The 23,299-nt window shown below is 41.8% G+C and overlaps 1 protein-coding gene across 11 annotated transcripts in view; it reads left to right on the top strand.

Annotated features, from left to right (window-relative positions):
* LYPD6B (LY6/PLAUR domain containing 6B) overlaps positions 1-23,299 on the top strand; it is a 165,790-nt gene that overhangs the window by 43,407 nt on the left and 99,084 nt on the right. The window contains exon 1 of one of the 11 annotated variants that reach the window (XM_038565172.1): positions 3,469-3,587. The exons of 9 other annotated variants lie outside the window; for them this stretch is intronic. The gene's annotated coding sequence lies outside the window, so the exon portion shown is untranslated. Of the gene's footprint in view, positions 1-3,468; positions 3,588-14,195; positions 14,220-23,299 lie in introns of those variants that run through there. One more of the 11 variants, XM_038565175.1, reaches the window with a different exon arrangement.

Consider the following 23,299-nt stretch of genomic DNA (forward strand, 5'->3'; position numbering starts at 1 on the left):
TGATAGAGATCTTGGCCCTTTGTGCTCCCGTTCTATGCTTTCTTCCTCTACAAACTGTGCCCAATGGTGTGTGATGGGGATGGAGACAACATACTCTGGGAACCTAAAATCTGTGACTCTGCCTTTTTTTTTTTTTTTTTTAAGATTTTATTTATTTGCCTGTCAGAGACCAAGCACACAAGCAGCGGGGAGTGGCAGGCAGAGGGAGAAGCAGGCTCGCTGTTGAGCAAGGAGCCCAATGTGGGGACTTGATCCCAGGATCCCGGGATCATGACCTGGGCCAAAGGCAGATGCTTAACCAACTGAACCACCCCGGCATCCTCTGCCTTGATTTGTATATTGGAGGGGTCAGGGAATTTTTGGTACTCTTTGCATATATTCCCATTGTCTCTGTGGTGAGGATTTTGAGTCCACACAGGATGTTGAATTAATGATAACAGATGTATCCTGAAAAAAGACTTTCTATTTCAGAGATACGTGAGTCTACCCTTTGAAGGATTTAAGCTTAACCTAAGGCATTACTATAACAGACTCACATGCAATTATATAGGCTTTTTAGCAAATGGACTGACCTTCTGACAGTGGTTCGATTTCCAACTGACCACTGAGTCCTAATGACCCACATGGTAAAATAAAATTGTGCACTATTAAGTCATATTAATGACTAAATCCTCTTTCTGGATCACTTCTTTCCATTTTAGGGTTGTTTTGTTTTGGCTCGAGCTAGAGGTCAGAGGTATTCCCAGAATGTTAGGAATGGAAATGATCTTTATCAATATTGCCATCAGTCTTAGCTTCTTTGTGCAAGATTGTTCTTATTAAATCAGACATAACAAAAGTCTGCATATAAGACTTAAATACACAGTCCTGCTATAAAAATCCTTTATTTTGCAGGCATACCTTTTTTCTTAAAAAGGTTATCTGTTAGGGGAGACAACTCAGGAGGCCCAATGATATTGGTTATATATAAGGCAAGTGAAGGCATGTTAAATATTTAAAACTTAATACAAAAACTCTAAGAATTTTTTTATTCATGTAATTAGTTAACTAATTTCTACTAAGTGCCTGTTATATGGCAGGCATAGATCTTTTTGAAACCCACAGGCTATAAGACCATAGCATTCAGCAACATCAGTGTGCTAAGCATGGGGACAGATAAGTGGTAATGTGTTCCTTTCCCATGAGTTTTGTGAGGTCACTTTGGATTTATTCTGATTGGTCAAAATTATCCTGAAAATATCTGGAAGTTGTGCATTAGACACAGTGCTTGAAGTGTGATGGCACACAGAGTAAACTGGGACTCCGTTCTTGATGCCTTATGTCTAAAAAGTAGAATGAAGTAATTTTGGGAAAACTTCACACAAACTGAGGTTTGCAATAACATAAAGTCTTATACATATTTTTTTTCATATTTTTTCATTTATACAAATCTTGTTTATTCCATTATACCTCCACATCTGGTGAAGTTGGGGTTTCAGATCTAGGTGAAGGACCTAAATGAAATGAAGTGCTTTGTCCTATGAATAAATGAGTAAATGAATAAGTGATTGAAAAGACTGCATGTACATCTGTCCATCTATGATAGATAGATTTTGACCATCATTCTAGCCTATGGAAAGTCTTTGGATCTTGTTTCAGGCATATTACATTTCCTCAGTCTTTGGTTTCAAGTTTTTGGTATTTTTAATAATCATACCAACTACATCCTCATCAATATTGTTAGCAGGCCAAGTCCAAAGATAAAGTCTTGAGCTACACTTTTCATGAGCTTCCCTTGGGCTTGTATTCATTATAATTGGCATTTTTTGTTTCACATAGGGACGAACCTACCTAAGTATACTATAGTCCAGTTTATATTTTTCTTGTCATCAAGTCATCTTTCTATCAGTCTACCCGTAAACCAATCAACACTTACTAGTGACTCCTGTGAATCCCCTATTATGCCACTTCTGCAATAAAAACCTAGAGGAGATGTAGGTTGTAAACTAATACAGGAAAAAGTAGCATAAAAGGACAGTTTTAAGATTATGTGACAACTTTAATCCAATTTTGAGGACCACTGGTTTGGCAACAATTGATCCAGGATGACGATTTGCTGGGAAGGTAGGGTGATAGTTGATGGGAGCAATAGTGGTATCCAGATTGGTTAAGAGAGCCAAGGAGGGAAGAAGAACTGGAAGGAGAGAGAGAGATTGATAGAAAGCCCGACAGACTAGAAAAAAAATGAAGCTTTCGGGGACTAGCCGTTTTAATTTATGATAGTGTAGGAAAGTAAGAAAGCTGGAAGGACTGGAGGTTGGGATTGGTGTGGGGGTTTGAGTTTAAGATGTCAAAGGAGATGGATAGGAGAAGGGATAGCAGAACTGAGGGGAAGGTGAAAATGTTGGTATTGAAGTCAAATAATTGTGAAGCTGAGGTGTTGTTAGGCTGTCTGCGTGCATGAAAGTCCTCTCAGATGACGGCGGGACTCGGGATGTCGTGAAGACCATGAACCAGGTGTCCCTGAAAATGCGGAAGTGACTAGGCAATCTTTACAAACCAAGACAGGTGTGCAGTTCTGGAAGCAGCCTTGGAATGTGGGATTCATGTGAAGCAGATACTGTGAGTCGATGCCCCATATCTGTTCTTCCTTGACCATATGATCATAATTTTTAGCTAGTACACGGCTGCCCAGGGTAAGACTGCATTTCCCAGCCTACCTGGTACGTAGGTAAGGCCACGTGATGAGTTCTGACCAGTAGCGTGTAAGTGGCCGTGGGCTTACACTGGACCCAGAGCTTCCTTAGAGAGGAAAGAAGTCCCCTCCCTTCTGGCTAACTTTGGTGTGCTTGTGCTCTTACGAAATGACAGCCCTCCTGTACCATGAGCTAGAAGATCGTGCTGAGGGCGGTAGAGCAATGAGCTAAGAAATAACCTTGGCTCCTCCTGCCCTCATGAGGCCCACCCCTAGTTAGTTTCTACGTGAGCGAGAAAGACGATGTCTTATCTCCTAAAGCCATTGCTATCTTGGGGTTCTGAGGTTCTGTCCCTCACAGTCAAATGAATCCTTCACATAGCTCAGGACTGGGGGCGGGGGGTAGAGCAGAACAGGCATCAGAAAGGGAAGAGGCAACAGCTCGGAGGGAGCCAGATTTCAATTTAAGTCAGAAGGTGGAAACAGTGTTTTGAAAAGCATTTATGGATGCGGAAGGGCTATTCTACGTGGGGCCAGGGCTGCCAGAATGTACAGTGGAAAGCTTTGAGGACAATAGCTGCCAAAGAAAGCAAGGGTGGAGAACAGTTTGGAAATGCAGAGATGGGAATTTACATTCTGGCAGAGATCAAAGTAGTCCAGGATGCAAGGAGGTCACAGGAGCTGACCTCGGACTCCAGCAGCAGGTGTTTGATGTGGTCGTATTGGTCCAGATGCAACTAACCCGAAACAGGGAGGAGGCCCGATGACCGGAACAAACTGGAAGTGAGGTCTGTTGGTGCTGAGGCCTGGGACAGGAATAAGCCTGGTCTAATGGGATCTCACGATAGACTGTCAAGATACCCTCTCAGCTTTCTGTGAGTGAGGCTGGAAACTGTTCGAGAAGGAAATAGAGGTAATATACTGCCTATTGTTCTGGGAAAATCTCTGGTGGTTTCTGATGATCTCTACTTTTTCTCCGAGTGCTTACAGGCCACCTCTTTAAAGATCAAGGTTAAGCATTTTCCCTGGATTTGACATTTTGAGCTGCACATGGCTCACTGCTCATTACCTAGACATGAGCTAGATGTCTTTATTCTTTCCACGTGTGTATTCTAACGTCACACTTTCTTTGTTACCTACGGCCCTCACGGTTGGTGATTTTTCTCTTTCCTCAAGACTTTGCTTTAACATTCCTTGCGTATATTAAGAATCTGCACCTTATTCACCCACAAGAGCTAAAGAAGTAATCTGATTTTCCCTGATTTATGGTGGTCGCTTTAAATTATTTTTTTCCCCACTTACTCCCAGCGCCACTGGTTTGGGGATACATTTTCTGCTTCATCTGTGATTCTTATCAATCACTTTGAGACTCCTTTGCATCAACTTTGTCCTTATAATTATAATGGACCAAGAATTTTCTTGACTTTTTTTTTTTTTTTTTGAACCTGATCTATTCCAATGGAATATGACTTTGGTATTGTGGGGTTGATATAACGTGGTGAAGCAATAAATGGGTAAGATGGACATGTATAATGAATGAGGAGACTTCTCCCAGCAAATAAGAAAATAACTACCTACTTAATTTTTGGTCCTGTTCTAATTATTTTTGGTCCCTGTGTGTGAATGAATATACATAAATAGTATGTAGAGTAAGACTCTATTTTTTCCCTTCCTTTTTAAATGCTCACTGTGAGGATTTTAATGCCAGAATGTAATTTCACTAAATGTGAATGACCTTCGGACATAGGAATGATTGGACTCGGGCTCCCTTAAGCACAAATAGAATAAAGCTTTGTAACTTCTAGGATGCCAGGGACATGATATAATCTTGAGGACAGGCTTTACATGTAAAGGTCATAATTAGATTTGCTGAAACAAATATCCAAAGGATTGTTTGAAAAATACCTCCTGAACCCCAGGCAGATGGAAATGAATAGTTAGAGGAGACTGCTACTCTGGGGTTAACCACTTGGGCATTAAGTTCTGGATGTGGTAGCTATTGGAGCAAGAGAGTAATTATGCATTTCCTATAAGACTGGAGTTCTTGAAAGCATTCATTAACTCTCAGATGGATTCTTCTTTGGAAAGAAGAATGAATAAAATTAGATTTTACTCTGAGCTTAGTTTAAACGAAGCGACATTTATGGACAACAAGAACATGAGCACCATTTGCAATCCCTAGATTTTCACGTCTGATCCTTGTCAGTAGGTGGGTCTAACTTGTTCATTGTAATGAGGGGGAAACCAGCACTGTGTCGTTGCTTCCTTTGCTTGGCATTGCTTAGCCACTTGCCAAAGGACATTTAAGGAGGATGCGCGTGAATCAAATAGCAACTCCAAAAATAGCTCTCAAAAGAAAAATCATTAATGAATATGTCCTTGTTTTGGCTTGTGGGGCTTTCAGTGTTCAAGAAATTCTGGTTTAGAAGAGGGCAGCATGGACACCATAGCTGATGGACTAAGACAAAGTCAAAAGTTGAAAGGACCTTTCTCAAGAGGATGGCGTGCAGTCCCATGTGATAGCATGCTCCCAGATAAACAGTTAAAGACCTTTCATTATTTTTTTTTAAATTTTTATTTATTTATGATAGTCACACACACAGAGAGAGAGAGAGAGGCAGAGACACAGGCAGAGGGAGAAGCAGGCTCCATGCACCGGGAGCCCGACGTGGGATTCGATCCCTGGGTCTCCAGGATCGCGCCCTGGGCCAAAGGCAGGCGCCAAACTGCTGCGCCACCCAGGGATCCCACCTTTATTCTCACAGTGAAAATTAGTATGTGTGTGTCTAGCTGGGCTTTTTTTTTTTTTTTTTTTCTTCCTCAAATGGGAGTTTGGTTAAGCACAGAAGTGATTTGTATGTACTTGGTCTAAACAGTAAAACTTATTTACTCTTAGCTAATCAGGGTAATTATTGTTCCCTGTTTGATGTTGAAGATCTTGGACTTGGACTGAGAGCAAAATCATGAATGGGCCCTGCAAGAAGGCACAAGACCAAGTAAGAGGTGTCAAGGAACTAGGAGGGAGGAAGGGCCAGTGTGACAGCGAGAGGGTGAGAAAGTGATGGATAGATCAGTAAAAAGGACACCAGAGGGACAGACAGCTGAATGGGGATGGGGAGATGTGCAGGGAGGAAGGAATATGCAGAAATGCACATAAGCAGGGGAGGGATGGTGGAGAGAGAAAAATGGGGAGTAGTGAGTCAACAAGTTTGCCCAGGTCTTGTGTTCCTGCCTGAATTCCCTCGTGGTGAGTCATCACAGAGCAAATGCAAGTTTATTGGAAGCCAGTTAATGAAGGGAAAACCATTTGAGGAGCAGGTGACAGATTTACCCTATGGGTTAAATTTCTTTATTTCCACTTAGTCTATGCTTTCAGATCTTGAACTTGGGTCCTGAGCTACGTTAATCATTACTGAATATTAATATGGAAATGAGTTTACACTGTTGCAAGTCCCAGTTTCAATCAGTAAGTAATTATGAAAATTAGTCTTAAAAATGCTGTGAAAAGGTGTTGCTTTCCAGGCAATAATTAAACCTCTCAGCCATCTCTGGGTGGTTGATTTTTTTGTGGTTTTTGTTTTTGTTTTTTTCTAAACTTTATGCAGGTGGGAAAAGACAGTGAGTTGCTGCCGAGTTATTCATTAGTGGAGGTAGGTAAAGTTTCCATCAAGGGGAAAAGGGAATGAATGGAATGTTTTGTGACCAAAGATTAAAAGATCAGCTGCTTTCTTTTGACCCAAAGGAAGGAATTTTTTTTTTTTTTTAAGTTGGAATAGAACCTTTAAAACTCCGGTTTTCATAGGTTTTGTTTTTTTTTTTTTTTTTTTTTTTTTTTTTTTTTTTTTTTTTTTTTGAGCCAGTTCTCAAAAATGGAGCTACATCTCTGTCCTCAGAGGGAGCCAACCAAACATGCTTGCCAATTTCAGTTTCTGGCAATTAGTAAACAGGTGCTCAAAAATAGCAACACGTAATGGTTGTTATCGTGGTCTCTGGAGGGCCATGGGAGCTGAGCATTACCCCAGAAGCACAGCCTGACAGGCTTGGAGGCGTGCTGCTCTGGTGGCAGGCACTGTGCACCTTTGTCTTCCTACTCCCCGACCACCTGCCCCCAAGAGAGAACCTCTCCCGCTAGAAGGGCAGACCGAATCCTCTTCGAGACTCTTTCAAGGGTGAAGCCTTCGAGGACGTGGTCTAGATCCGGGCACTCTTCAACCTTACATTTGCAAAAGTTGCAGCATCAGCGGGTATTAGAAATCTCCTTTTCTGCACACCAGACCTAGACACCCACAGGGTGGGGGAAAAGCGTTGCCAGATAAAATATAGGACACCCAGTTACACCTGAATTTCAGAGAAACAATGAGTGAAACATTATTCATTGTTGATGTGAAACTCCCAGTAACTGGGAAAAGGAACTCAGTGGTTTTTCCTTTCCCCATAAAAGGCAATGGCCGTTGGATTTGCACCGGCTGTTAATTTGCTGAACTGGCCAGCCAGCTTGCAGCACCTCCCCTGGGCAGTGCCAGGCCCCTGACAGTCTTGGCTGGGCAGCCGGTGGGCTTGTTGTTATGTGTTGATCTGTTCGAGAATCCTTGTATCTTCTTCCAGAAGGGCACAGAGAGAACCGGGAGTAATTGTCAAAGGAAGAAGGCCGGGGTTTTGGACTAGATCTCATCAGAGATTTATACAAGTTAGAGCAGGCAATAAAACAAGCCTCCTAAATTAGGTTGCTTTACGGACTTGAGGGGAAGTCTGTGGCTGTTGATTCATCAGTGAGAAATACAAGTCTGCTTATGTCTAAGCATCAGCACTTTCTTGGGCTATTTGGTCATTCCGTCACGTATCCTACATGATTTTCAGCGCACAGACACAAGAGTTATTTAATGAGGAAATAGAAGGGAGTATAATTTTTAAAAATTGTCGAGTCGAATACTTTTTTTCTTTTTATGACTTCGAGGCAGTATCTTTTACAGAACTTGCAAATAAAAATTGTGAGTAATTGCTTCCTTGTTATAACTTTGCCCTTTGTTGGCTTTTTTGAGGGTGTGAACGTAGAGTGGCGGCGAATCCTAGGAGTGATGAGACCTGGCCCCAGCGCTCTTTCTGGATTATTTCCATTGTGACTGTTATCAACATTGATAGCTCTTCTGAATTTTATTGTAAATTCCTGAGACTTACATCTTTGGAGCTTACCCTAATTTTTATGTTCCCCAACTGACTTGGATCCATGTTGTCAAAACCCATTTTCCCTGCGTGAGTTGTGTAGGATATGCCCAAGGGCGGTGAAAAAGGGGTTGGATTTCTTCTTGCGTGGATTCTGTAAGTTAAGCTTATTTGCTTCTTGAGTACATTGGAACTTTGACATATCCATTCTAGAGACGTAGATGTAGAGATATATGTAGATAAATATGGATAGGTATAGGTCTATAGATTTTTTAAAGTCCCACTGCTTCAACAATGGATAGTTTAAGACAAATGTGAGATGACGGGACTTTGACGCACTGCTACATCCTGCACTTTTACAAGGCTCTCGTGCCTTTCCCGCATATTGAACTGTCACAGCGATGATCAGTGGTTAAGGATGCCTCCTGAATTCCTGCCCAGCTGCCAGAACAACTGCCTAAGTAAGGTTTCCTGATGTCCAATGACTGCTAATATCCTCTACATACAACTGGTCCGGAGCTGAGATTCTGAAGGCGTGCTGTCTGTACTTTAGTGAAATCTATAAAGAAGCTTCATTCTTTGAAGCTTCATTCTTCATTCCCTCGTCTCCATTGGACGAGGGGAGGCAAGCAAAGGCCCTTCAGAGCGTACAGAAGCCCTTCGTTAACATCTAGTTCTTTAGAGATCAGAGTGGGTCTCTGAACTGCCCGGAGACTCTCGGGAGGATCGCGCCAGTGCCAGGAAGAGGTAAGGCATGTCCCAAGGTCCTCGTCCTTCACCACACCCCACCCTGAGTCTGGAACTCCAAGACTGTCGAATACCAATACCTCTGAATGATGAAGTGAGTCCTGGTAACCAGGATGCAGCCATGCCCACCTGAGGCTTCCCAGAGATCCCCAAAGCTTTGTGTGTGGCCCCAGGAGCCATGTCTAACCTAGGATTGAATTCCTCTCTTTGGAGTGGCTCACCTTCAGGAATACAGTGTTCCACCCAGGGACGTTTAAAACCTTGTTTTCCAAAAGATGGGAAAGAGGGCTAGCCCTCAGGGTAGGGCCCACCTGACGACCCAGTCGAAGTCAGAGCACTTGCAAGCTTGTTGGCACAGTAGCGTGGTATTTACTAAGCGGCCAGGGCCTTTGGTCAGAAGTGGCTTCCTCGATTCGCACGGGCCACATAGAGCTGTTCTCAATGGGAGTGGTCCCTCCGTTGTCCCAGGGCTGTTGTTCCGATGCGTGGTCTGTCCTCATCATGTTCAGTATGAGGAATTTCACGTCGTTTTGTAAAGAGAACCTATTTACACCGGCTTATTTCCTGTTAGGAAAAGATTGTTAGGGGTTGCTGGGAAGGGATGGGGTATGGGGCAGAGCATGTGATAGTCTAAACCGGATCACACCATATTTTAATAGAGTTGTGGTCCTTTCCTTTGGGCCCAGGCGAGTCCCCAGAAGGCTTCTCAACTCCACGCTCCACACAGTCCTGCTAATCAGTTGTTGTTGACACATGAGCTGATGACAGGGGCCACTTCCAGTTTAGAAGGATTATTTCTGGGATCCCTGGGTGGCTCAGCGGTTGAGTGTCTGCCTTTGGCTCAGGGTGTGATCCCGGAGTCCTGGGATCAAGCCCCGCATCGGGCTCCCTGCATGGAGCCTGCTTCTCCTCCCTCTTCTTATGTCTCTGCCTCTCTCTTTGTGTCTCTCATGAATAAATGAACAAAATCTTTTTTTTTTTAAGGGTTATTTTCTCTGCTGATTTCTCTAGAAATTTGCCTTGAAAATTAGCTCTGGGAGTCTTTTTAAAAGCAGGGTTCAGGTTGAAGTCCTTTGGCCTTAGTGGAAAGAGGGCAGGTCTTGAGACAGAAGGGTGGTCTGCAAGGGATTGGGCGTAAGGAACCCTTGCTTTCTACCCCAGGCCCCCTCGCCCTGTCACCAGTGGACAGCAGGGCCCTGGATGGGACTAGAGGACCCTTAGAAGGGACCCTTAGCTTCCACTAGAGCTAACCAGCTCATTTATCCTCTTCTCGGTGAGTTTAGTTGCTCCTCATACCCTCTCCCACGGGGCCGTATGAACGTAATCTGTTTTATTAGCTGGGTCTTTAAAATGGGAGCTTCAGGGATCCCTGGGTGGCGCAGTGGTTTGGCGCCTGCCTTTGGCCCGGAGCGCGATCCTGGAGACCCGGGATCGAATCCCACGTTGGGATCCCGGTGCATGGAGCCTGCTTCTCCCTCTGCCTGTGTCTCTGCCTCTCTCTCTCTCTCTGTGACTATCATAAATGAATGAAAATTAAAAAAAAAATAATGGGAGCTTCACGTAAGCTTGTTGTAAGGCTAAATGAATCCATCGTTGAACCTAATAACAATTTAGAATCCTCCTTTCAAAACGACTATATGGGCTAGGCTGTGAGTTCCCCAGAATGTGGAGCGTAAAAAGCAAAACAAATAAAAATATGCTTTCCATCTGGGCTCACACTAACCCGGATCCCTCCTGCTGCCCCCTCCTTGTGACAGTTTTACCCCACACTCCTGATGCGCCAAACAACCCTTGTCGGGGTGCTCATCTGGCAGGACAGAGCGGTGTCCTCAGACGGAACACGTCTACTTAAACCAGGGACTCTCCTGTAGTCCGTTCGGCAGCTTCAGTAGTCGCTCCGGGCCTGCTGTTGGTCGGTGCTACGTGGGCCCGAGCCGCGCGCCTCCAAACCCGGCCGCCGGCCCGGCTTCCCGCAGCAGCACGAGGGAGCGGGCCACCCCTGGGGCTGCGCTCCGGCCTCAGGCAGCCTGGATGTGGCGGGTGACGGGGACAGGGCGAGCAGGGCTGAGCCAGCGACTGCTGCAGATGCCGAGGCTCAGGGAATACCTGGCGGGCCACCGGGTGTAGTTGTGCCCGTTGTTCATCGCATGAGGGCACCGGGCCACGGGGCTCAGCGGGCCACACGTCAACCCTCGCTGTGGTGCCAGGTGGTGACGCTGGCCTGGACAGAGAGGCCTGGCTCACGGCTCGCGTGGACCCCGGGTGGGGACCCCCACGCCGGGTGCGCTCCCGGGGCGCCTCTCCCACGGTGGCACCTGTTCCTGATGTGTCTGTACGATGGGGCCCGGGGCCTAACACCTGCTCCCGGGGCCTGGGACCAGCCGGACTACCGTGGCCCCTCTGGATCCGCTGTGGCCTCGGGAGCTCAGGAGTCAGGCGGGAGGCCCCGTGGCTCGAGGGGGTCCCGGGGCGCACCTGCAGCACCCCTGGCCCTCCTCCATAGTCGGGGCGGCCACCGTGGGCCGGAGCAGCCCCCGCAGGCCCCTGTGTGCGCGGGCGGAGCCTGTGTTCGCAGTGACCTTCTCTGCGGGGAAGCTCCTCTCCGCGTCGTCCAAGCCACCTCGGCAGCGGGCCGGACTGCACCTGGGCCGCAGGACGTCAGTGGGAAAAGGGCAAATGCAGGAGGGATTATCCGAGCGTGAGAAACACAGGGCCTCGCAGTGAGGCGGGTTTCTGGCGACTTGTGCTAAGAGGAGGCTGAAGCATTAGCACTTCTGTGGGAGGGACCTGGGCTTCGGCTGTGCTGTGTGCACGTGTGCTTCTGCGCGTGTGTGCACGCGTGTGCCCGGCCTGCAAAGGAAACCTGAGAGTCTGGGCTGCTCGTGTTCCTGCGGCCGGGCCTGGGAGACTAGGCGAGATCGCGGTGACGGGGACGCCAAGCAATGGGTGCCCCAGGTTATCTGTAGGGAGGAAAGGGCTGGATTAAGGGCAGAAAGTTCCTGAAGAGGAGCACGGCTGGTGGCACTTGGCCGAGGTCGTCTTCACACGTCCCTCTGCTCCTCCGCTTTCTCTTTCTCACGCAAGGGCGTGTGGAACCCCCCAAACCACCGATGCCCCCACCTGCCACCTCCCTGCACAAGTCCCCGCACAAGTGACCGTGAGCAGGAACAGGCGTGACCCCCAGAATCGGCCACTGTTTTCGCAGCCTCCTCGGTGAAGGGCTCCGCGGCGCTGCGAGTCTGGCGGGTTCCTGCGGTAAAGGCATGGCCGGTGGGTATCCAGTGGCGACGTGAGCTGATGTTTACAGAAAGGAAAAAAGTGTCATCTGATATGAGCTCAGAAAACTGCTGCCACAGGCCTTTGAGACAATTAGTTGAGACTATTTCACAGGGCATTAAGCTTAACAATGTCAGTCTGTTCCTAAATGCTCTTCGGGAAAGTTTCTGCAAGGAGGCCAAAACTTAGGTTGGCAAAAGGGCAACCTCAAATAGGCAATCTCATCTTTTTTTTTTTTTTTAAGCAGCTTTTTTGAGATAAAACGGACCTACAATAAACTGCACGTATTTAAAGTGTAATTTGCTAAATCTTGACATGTATATATCTGAGAATATCACCGTAGCCAAGACAGTGAACACATTCGTCATGCCTAAATGCTTTCTTGTGTATGTTTTTTTTTTTCTTTTCTTTTTTTTTTTTTTGGTAATCCCAACCTCCTGACCCCCTTCTCCTGGTGGGGAAATGTCTTCCGTCACTCTAAGTTGGCTTGCGTTTTCTAGAGTTTTAAGGGTACGGTGTATATTCATTTTTGTCTGGCTGCTTTCAGCGTAATTATTTTGAGATTCCTACACATCGTGCGCATCGTTAGTCCATTTGTTTTACTGGTGAGTGGGCATCCCATTGTGTGGTCACGCCACAGTCTGTTCATCCATTCACCTGTCGATGGACAGACACTTGGACTGTTGGCAGCATTGGGCTAGTACAAGCTACTATGAGCGTTTACGTAGAAGTCTTTGTATGGGTGTGTATGTTCTCTTCTCTCAGGAATGGGTCATAGGAGTTGTAGGTTTCGTCAACTACCACACTGTTTTTGGAAGAGTCATACCATTTTATGCCGCCATTGAAATGGGGGTTCCATTACTGGTGTGAGTTCCATTTCCACTGAATCCTTGCCAGCACTTGACAGCATGTAAGCCTCTTTTACTTCTTTGTGGTGTTAATATTTCTTGAGTAATGGTGTTGCACATCCTTTACATGCTATTTACCATTTGTATATCTTGGATGTGTCCATTTACAAAATGGGGTGGTTTTCTCATTATTCACTTGTTTATCCTTATATATTTCTGAATGCAAATCTTTTATCAGGTATATGCTTTGCAAATATTTTCTCCTAGTCTGTGGGGAAATGCCTTCTGCCTTCTGTGGCTTGTCTTTTTATTCTGACAGTGCCTTTCAAAGAACTGAAATTTTAAATTTTGATGAAATCAAATTTATTGATATATATTTTTTTGTTTGTTTGTTTGTTTTTCATTTGCAGACCTTGCTTTGGGTGTCACATCTAAGAAATCTTCACCCAACCTGAAGCCACAAATATTTTCTCCTCCATTTTTTTCTAGCAGTTTGAAAATTTCAAATTGTACATTTGGGTCTGTGATCTGTGTGGATTTAATTTTTTTTTCAGTTGGAGCCAAGTATGGATCAAATTTAAACTTTTTGCAAATATACATCCAGTTGTCCAGCACTGTTTGCTAAAAGGTATTTTTTTTCCTCCATTGAATGGCCATTACGTACCTGTTAAAAAATCAGTTGTTTATATGTTTATTAACATGTCTATTCCTTTTTATTTATTTTTATTTATTTATTTTTTAATAAATTTATTTTTTATTGGTGTTCAATTTACCAACATACAGAATAGCACCCAGTGCTCATTCCATCAAGTTAACATGTCTATTCCTGAGCTCTGTTCTGTCTCGTTGACCTGTGTGCCTATCCTGACTTGATTACTTCAACTGTGTAATAAATCTTGAAATTAAATAGTAGTTTCTGTTTCTCTGGGTTTTTTGCTTTTTTCAAATGAATTTTAGAATTGGCCTGTCACCTTCTCTAAAAAGCCTCTTGCGATTTTGGTTGGATAGTGTTAAATCTTTAGACTGATTAAGGGAGAACTGCCATCTTAACAATATCTCCCTTCCAATCTGTGAATAAGGCTGTAACCCTCTATTCAGGTTTTCTTTTCTCTGTTTCATTAATGTTTTCAGTAAAGAGTTCCTTCCCATTTTTGTCAGGTTTATCCTTCAGTGGTTATTGTTTTTAATGATAATATAAATGATTTAAGATATTTTTTAAATCACTATTTGCAAAAAGAAAAAAATGACTATTTGCTCCTGATATGTAAAAATACATTTTTTTTTATATTGAGCTGGTATCCTGCAACCTTACTAAGGTCAATTATTAGTAGTTTTATTGAGAATTTTCTTAAATTTTCTATATGTATGGTCATGATATCCTCCATTAAGGTATTTTTACTTCTGTCTGGATGCCTTTTATTCCATAGATTGACTTACTCTACTGACTAGATGCTTCTGTAGAGTGGAATAGAAGAGGTGAGAGGAGACATCCTGGTACTTGATGACAGAGGAAGGTATGCAGTCTTCTGTTGAGTGTGATTTTAACTGTAGGTGTCTTATGGATATCCTATTAGATTCAGGAAGTTCCTTCTGTTACTAGTATGCTGGGTGCTTTTTTATTTTCTTTTATCAGGAAGAGATGTTGTATTTTGTCAAGTGATTTTTCTGTCTCTTGAGATAATCATATGGTTTTACTTTTAAAGTCTCCTAATAGGGGCACCTGGGTGGCTCAGTGGTTGGGCGTCTGCCATTGGCTCAGGGCGTGACCCCGGGGTCCCCAGATTGAGTCCCACATTGGGCTCCCTGCAGGGAGCCTGCTTCTCCCTCTATGTGTCTGCCTCTCTCTCTCTCTCTCTCTCTCTCTCTGTCTCTCATGAATAAATAAATAGAATCTTAAAAAAAAGTCTCCTAATATAGTAAATTATATCATTTTTATTTTTCTGATGACTTTATACCAACCTTGCATTCCTGCAATAAAACCTATGGGATTATATGTTATCTTCTATATTAAATTCAGTTTGCAAAAATTTTGTTTAGAATTTTTGCATCTATTCATAAGAGATAGTGGTTTGCAGTTTTCTTGTAACGTCTTTTCTGCTTTTGGTATCAGAATGATGTTTCACAGAGTGAGTTGAAAGTATTATTATTACATTACTCTTTTTAATTTTTCTAGAAGGGCATGTGTGGAATTTGTATTCTTTCTTCATTAACGTTTGGTAGATTCACCAGTGAATGTATCTGGGTATTTTGTTTGTGGGAATGATTTAACTATGAATCCAAGTTCTTGAGTAGATACAGAGGTATTAAGGTTATCAATTTCTTGAGAAAACTTTGGTAGTTGTGTCTTTCAAGGATTTTTTCATTTAATCTGTGATTTTGAAGTTATTACTATAAAGTTCATAATATTCTTTTAACATCTGTTGAATATGTTGTGATGTTAACTCTTTTTGATGTTTATAATTTGTGTTTTTTCTTTTGTTTTCCTAATCTACATACAGTGTTATAAAATTATCGCTCTCAAAGACTAAGCTTTTAGTTTTCTTTTCTTTTTTGGCCTTCTACTTGATTTCTGCTCTCGTTTTTCCTTTCTTATGCTTATTTTTGGAACTTATTTTCTCTCATTTCTAGTTTAAGATAGAAACCAAGTTCATTGATTTGAGGCTTTCCCGAAGCATTTAGCATTTAGGCATTTAGTGCTATAAATTTTTTCTAAGGGGATCCCTGGGTGGCTCAGCGGTTTAGCGCCTGCCTTTGGCCCAGGGCGCGATCCTGGAGTCCTGGGATAGAGTCCCGCGTCGGGCTCCCGGCATGGAGCCTGCTTCTCCCTCCTCCTGTGTCTCTGCCTCTCTCTCTCTCTCTCTCTCTCTCTATTTCTATCATAAATAAATAAACCAATCTTTAAAAAAAATTTTTTTTCTAAGAGTCCCACATACTCTGTTTTCATTGAATTCAGAATACTCTCTAATCTTATTTTAACCTTTTCTTTGACTCCTGGTTTAGGTTTATGTTTTAGTTTACAAACATTTGGGGATTTTCCAGAGATCTTTATTGCTAATTTAATTCTATGTAGTCAGAGAACTATGACTTGAAATATTTTTAATCTACTCAGATTTGATTTATAGACCAGAATATGTTCTGTCTTGTTAAATGTTCCATGTGCACGTGAAGACAGTTTATTCTACTTTTGATTGGTATTCTATAATTGCTAACTAAGTCAAATTGATAGTAAATTCTTAGTGATTTTCTGTCTACTTGTTTGATCAATTATTGAGAGAGGGGTATTGAAATCTCCAGTTATAATTATGGATTTGTCTAATTCTCCTTGCAGTTCAAGGAGGTTTTTGTTTTTTGTTTTTTTCTCTCTCTCTCATATATTTTGAAGCTCTGTTAATAGATTCATAAATGTTTGGGATTATTCTGTCCTCTTGATTAATGACCACTTTATGAAATAGCTATTTTTAGCCCTAGAAACATAACTATATAAAATATATTGCTCTGAAATGTACCCTGTCTGGTGTTGTCACTCCAGATTTTTTTTTTTTTTGGACTAGCATGGTATATCTTCTATCAATTTAATTTTAATCTATTTATATCTAAAGTATGTTTCTTGTAAGTAGCATATGGTTGGGGTATATCTTTTTCATCCAACTGACAATATTTGACTTTAATTTTTGGGGTATAAGGCTGCTTGTAGTGAATGAGATTATTACTTTTTACATAGGCTTCATGCCCAGCATGGAACCCAACATAGGGCATAAACTCACAACCCCGAGATCAGGACCTGAGATGAGCTCAAGAGTCAGACATGCTTAACCAACTGAGCCACCCAGGTGCCCCTGAATGTGATTACTGATATGGCGAAGTTTAAGCCTTTCATCTTGCTGCTTGTTTTCTAATTGGTCCTCTGGGTTCTTTGTTCCCTTTTCCTGTTTCTCAGGCTTCTTTTAGATTGAGTTTTTTTTTTTAAGATTTTTATTTGATCTTATTAGCTAATTTAAACCTTATTAAAGCTTATTAGCTTTATTTTTTGTAATTGTTGCTATAGCTTATATTTTATGTCTTTAACTTATCCTAGTCTGCCTCAAAGTGATATTATTTCACTTCACTCATAGTATAAGAATTTTATAATAGTATACTTTTATTTCTACTCCTCTCCCCAGCCTCTAATGCTATTTTTTCATACATTTTAGTTCTATATCTGTAGGAAATTCCACAATACACAGAAAAGATTTTTTTTAAACAGACCTTGATTTATTAAGAAGACTTAAATAATAAGAGACAGTCTTGTGTTTATCTGTATACTTAGGATTTTTGGTATTTCTCACTCCTTTCTGTAGATCTATTTTCCACTTTGTATCTTTTTTTTTCTTTTGTTTGAAAGACTTGAATATTTTTGTAGTGCAGGTCCTAAAGCAATTTCACCTTTGTTTTTGAAATATATTTTTACTAGGTATAAAGTTCTAGACTGATGGGTTTTTTTTTTTCCCCTTTCAGTATTTTTAAAGATGTTGAGCCATCTTCTCACTCACATTGTTCCTGGTGAGAAATCTGCTGTGCTCCTGATCTTTGTTCCTCTGGACATAATGTGTCTTTTTTCTCTGATCGTTTTTTAGCATTTTCTTTTTTACTACTGTTTTTGAGGATTTTGATAGTTATGTGTCTTGCTATAGTTTTATTTATGTTTCTCATGCTCTGGGTTCATTAAGTGTTTTAGACCTGTAAGATGATTGTTTTAATCAAATTTGGAAAACATTTAGCTCATTTATTTCTCTTGCTTTTATCTTTAAGGGAACTCCAGTTATATGTAACTTAGGTAACAGAGTTGTTTTATAGTTCACTGATGCTCTATTTTTTTTAAATTTGTTTCATTTTGGGGAGTTTTTATTGCTATGTTGTCAAGTTTCCCGATCTTTTGTTCTATAATGTTTAGCCATTAATTGTCTTCAATGTGTTTTTCATCTCAGAGGTTGCAATTTCTTTTGTAGAAGTTTGATTGGAGGTTTAAACATTTTTTTCTTTTAAAAAACTTAAGTAGAGATAGATTACAGCTACGATAGCTTTAATGTCCTTGTCTGTCAATTCTAACATCTGTGTCTGTTCTGGGTGATTTTGGATGATTTTGTTTTCTCCTGCTTCTTAGGCTGGTAATCTTTATTTGCTGGACATTGTGAATTTTATCACCTTGGGTGCTGGATATTTTTGTATTCCTATAAACATTCTTGAGCTTTGTTCTAAGATGCAGTTTGGTTTTTTTGAAAGTTTGACCATTTTTGGTAATTTTTATATTTGCTAGGCAGACCATAGTAGCATTTAGTTTAGAGTTAAGTATTCTCCACTACTGAGTGAGGGCCCTTCTGAGGACTATATTCTATGCCCATGAATTATGAAGTTTTACAATCTGGCTAATGGAAATGGCAACTGTAGAATATTACATATTATATTCCATTTTAATGTAAAATATACATATATTATGGATGTTTCCCTTATTTATGTAGTTATTGTTTTATGAATACATATAATGTGATAGACATCAGACATAGAATAGCAAAAAAAAAAACCTTGTTCTCAAGGAGTCTGCATTCTGTGGCTGGAGACTTACAGGGCAGTAGTTATATAAGATGTCAGGTAGCAATATGTGCTTTGAAGAAAATCAGAGTAAGGGGAGTGAACATGATGGTGAGTGGGATAGGGTACAGAAATATGCATGGAAGTAATTCCTTGGAAAGATGACATTTGAATAGAAATTAGAATATGAAGTAAAGGATCATGCCAGGTGGCTCTCTGGGGGAAAGACATTCTAGATATTTGAATAAGTGCTAAGATGGAATGAATAGCAAGGAGGATGGGTTTGGCTTGTTTTGAGGAAGATCAAAGAGGTTGGTATGGTTGGGGTGCTGGTAGAAAGTAAGGGAAGGAACGGGGTGGGGGAGATCATATAAGGCTTTGCTGCATGTGATAAGAACTTTGGGTTTTGCTCTGAGGGTGATAGGAATCATTTAGGGGTTTTGAGAAAGGTAATGGTATGACCTGCCTTACCTTTTTGAAGGTATGCTATGTAGCCATGTGGAGAATTGACTGTAGGTGAAGGGCAGTAATAAGATCAGATTAAAAGCTGTTATAATCATTCAGACCAAAGCAGTTGGTAGTGGTGAAGGCAATGGGGAAATAGGCTCAGGATATCTTTAGAAGTTAGAACCTGCAGGATTTGTTGATGGGCTTAGATGTAGGATAAGAGAAAGAATGAAATTAAGAATGGCTCCTCAGTGCTTTTGTTTAGTTTTTGCCCCTTCTCCTTGCACGCCTGATACACAACAAGAAAAGAAGTTACCATTAGTAGGATGGAGAAGACTTGGGGAGAAGAATCGAGTTCAGGTTTGACATGTTGAGTTTAAGATTCCCTATACAATGTCCAGTAAAATATTACAAGGCTAGAGTTCAAGGGAGAAGTCTGGGCTGGAGAGCCATTAATATGTACAAGACATGTGAAGCATGGGCCTAAATGAGATCACCTAGGGAATGAGTATAGATGGAGAATGGAAGAAGGCTGAGGATTGGATTATTCTACATTTAGAGGTTGGGAAGATGAGGAAGAGCCATCAAAGGAGATCAAGAAGGAATAGGTAAAGAGGCAGAACGAGAGCTTGGAGAGGGACATCCTAGGAGCTAAGAGAAGGAGGTGTTTCAAGAATAGAGGATGTAGTGTACTATGTCAGCCACTATTCAGAATTTAAGAAAATAAGGTCTTAGAATTGACTTTGGGGCTTGGCAAGGTGAAGGGCATTGGTGACCTTGACAAGTGCCGGCTTGTGGAAGTGGCAGGAATGAAAATCTGATTGGGGTGAGTTCCAGAGAGCCTGGGGAGAGGACCTGGCCATAGTGAGCATGGGTGGTCTTTGGAATTGTGTTGTGAAGGGGAACACAGGAATGGGGTGCGAGCAGATGCAAATGCCCACCATACTTAGATGTCTTAAAGGAGACTCAAGAAAAGTGCACCCTGTGGTTACCTCTGAGAGAGACTGTGTGGACTTGGGTATAGAGGAGATGGAGGAAACATTGTGTATTGTTTTTTCTTTTTCATCATGCTTGTGGTGCTCTTATTGAGAAGCAATCCTCACAGGGTTTATATCAATACATGAATATACATATAAAGATAGAATATGATATACATGGTGTTATGTTAAATCAGGAAAGGACTATGCAGAGAAAAGGAAAAAAATGCATAAAATATTCAAAATAATGTATAAATGGAATGAACTTTGGAATCAAAGTATGAAGAGCTTCCATACAAATCACTTCATGTCTCTTAGCCTTGGCTTCTTTATTTGTAAGTAATATATAAAAATACTAGCATCAAGGGTTAATATGAAACTTAACTGGAATAATGTATGTTATGTGCCTGTTATTCCTTTGAGGTTTCCATATTGTCTCATGTTTTAAAAGGGACAAAATATTCACGAATTACTAGTGTAGTTAAAAGTTTCACTAGTGTAGTGAAAATAGATTGGGATAGCAGTTAGTAGCATTTGGTTCTTGGTCATCTCCTATTCAGTATAGTTTCTGTGCTTTTAACAACCAACAAGTCAATAAGTAGTTTAAGTAGAAACATCAGGTGATTTTTTTTTTCCCTTGCCCAGGTGACTCACTGTTGTTGAACAAAAGCAGAAGGTATATGGGGTGGGGAGGACTGAAAGCTCAGATGGTACTGACCATCTGAAAAATTAGCTGGAGAAAATCCAATGAATGCATCAAAAAATAGGTTAATGAAAATGTGATTTCCTTTATCGATACCTCCAAGGCCTGTATCTGCTGCCTGGGTTGAGGTCTTCTGTGTGGCTTGTGAAGAGCACTGCTTGTAAGGACAGCTCTGGTCTAACTGTTGTCCTGGTATCATTACTTATAACGTCCCCTCTCGCTTCCAGAAATGCCCCAGTGCAGAAGACAAATTATAAGGTTCCCCTACTTAAGGGACGTGGAACCTGCAAAAGTTTTCACAGTGATGCTCTTGGATGGTTTTGCTCGAAGATTTGTATATTAATATGGGAATACAGTAAGATTAAAAGGACGTCCAGGTCAGTTTCCAGATTGAAATTCTGTGATAAAGTGGAGAAAGAAAGCATTTGGGATGGGACAGTGGCGTTTTCTGTCCTGGCTAGATGGGCAGCATAAATGTGGGTTCTTAATATAGGCCAGAGGGAGCCATGTTAAGTATGACACATTGCAAATACTAAGGCTTTATTCAAATGAAAAGTGCTTTCATATGTATTATTCCATTTGAGTCTCACCATAATATCTGGTTTGATTTTTTTTTTTAATAATAGTTGTGGGAATAGCTGGTTATTGATCTGGAAATAAAATTCAAATCTCCTCATGCTCTTTCCATTATAACACAAGCATTGGAAAGCCTTTGCCATAATCTCCAGGGAAGACTTTTTCTGACTAGGACAGAAAGTGCATTGAGGGGGCTTCCTGGAGTGAACCATATGGTTACCTGTTCAAAAGACCAAGTTACCTTTACTCTCGGCAGTGGCTTTGGTACATAAGGTGTTGGACTGGAATCCTTGCCTATCTCCAATGTTTTTATTATTATTTTTAAAATTTTTCTTTGAAGATTTATTTTTGATTTATTTATTTTACAGCATACAAGCAGGGGGAGGGTCAGGGGGAGAGAATGGAGCCCGATGGCGGTACTCAATCTCATGACCCTGAGACCATGATCCCAGCTGAAATCAAGGGTCAGCTACTCAAATGACCGAGCTACCCAGGTGCTTCAATTTCCAATAAACAGAAAAGCAGTTGGTTGACTACTGTCAGATTTGGGTACATGCTATTTACCTTAACCTTGGGAATTCCATTGCTTCCTTTTCCCCCTCTGAAAGTCCAGTAAAGCAAAGGGCAGGAGGAAAGTCATGGACAGAACAGTTAAAAGAGCTTCGAGGGATTGAATTGATATCATATGAGGCTCCTGCTTAGTACCTAACTTCACATACCAACTTCTAAATTAAGTATTACAGTATGGAATTTGCAGATTGAAAGAAAAAAATTGGAACTTCTAGCTAATTACTCTTTCAACTATTTTTTTTTCTTTTTCTGAATGCACAATCTTTGGAGAAGTCTTATTATAAGTAATGCTTTTATCTCAGTGCGAAGTGATATTTCATTTTGATCTAGGAATCCAGGGTTTGGATATGTATTTCTTTTTTGCAAAATGTTAGCATGTTGTCCTGCTAAATTAAGTAATGACAAAGGAAAACTTCAATGCAGCTCTTCCTTACTATCCTGAAATCCTATATCAAGACCCCACATATCTGAGAGAAGGAAATTGTACCTTAAGGTTTAGCACAGAAGTCATAAAGGCGGGGTCTCTGTAAGAGCTGGGCTGTCAGCAGCCTGCAAATTACAACTCTAGGGAGTGTCAAAACTTAAAGTTCGTCTTTAACATAAAGGGGGTTCACACAGTGCGACTCTGAGAGCTAATCTTTAGTGACAGATGAAGAGAAAGGAGCCTCAAGTGTTGTCAGGAAAATCCAAGTCTTCTATCCTAAGCACTTTTGACTTTCTAGACATCAGCCAGTCATTGCCAAGAATATGTCTGAAGGGACTGATCCCAGCTATTTGAAAGGGCTTTCTTTTTGTATAAGGTGCTTAGAGAATCATGTAGTATTCTGTTCTGTGGCATATTTTACATATAACTTGACCACAAATAACAGTGATCCTAATGATTTTTTTTCCCTCCAAGTTGATGGCAGCACGGACTTGTGCAAAGAAAGCTCATGGAGCTGGGAGGCAATCCTGACCACGACAATTCAGATTTTACTACCAATTAGCTTGTTTAAACCTTTGTTACCCCAGTTTTCACATCTGTAACCAGATTCTAACAACTTTCCTATCTACCTTATTGGAATAGTTTTGTGGTCAAATGGATGATTAGATGTCAGATCCTTCGAAAAGTAGAATCTTGCCTCTGGTAGACTCACATGCTCACCTGCACCTCATTCATCTTCACGGGAGGGTTTCCCTTCCCGGCCCCTCTTGCAGCTGGGCAGGTCCTGTGACTCTTCGTGGCCAGTGGGTTGTGGTTGGACACGAGTCACTTCTGGGCCAGACTGATTAGTTGGTGTAAGACCCTTTGGCGTGCTCTTTCCCTGTTGTGGTGATTGTGGGAATATGTTTCCACCTTTGGAGCTGCCTGGAATGCTAAGACAACACGTGGAAGACGGTTACTTCAGAGAGGTGCCTGGACCCACCACAGGCTTCGATGCAGCAAGAGACAGACCTAGGGTGTCAGATCACGGATGCTGAGGGATTGCTTGTCATGCAGCATAACCAGCCAATCCAGGCAGCTCTCTGTATCAAGAGATCATTGGTCAGAAGTCTTCCAGACTCCTCCTAATATCTACCCATGATTTGCTGGTGTTTCATATTCTGACACCTAATGGACTTGAATCTGATTATCGTGACTCTCGGCCCAACCTTCCACCCCTAAGACTCTCCACTGTCCTTTTGGATATAACCTGAAAGGATGCACTGTATTGGCAGTCGTACCTAGTGGCAGTTACAACATAAAGGGAGAGGTGGTAAGCCCAAGAAGCAATGC

The sequence above is a fragment of the Canis lupus genome, chromosome 19, assembly GCF_011100685.1.
Source record: "Canis lupus familiaris isolate Mischka breed German Shepherd chromosome 19, alternate assembly UU_Cfam_GSD_1.0, whole genome shotgun sequence".
Lineage (NCBI taxonomy): Eukaryota > Metazoa > Chordata > Mammalia > Carnivora > Canidae > Canis > Canis lupus.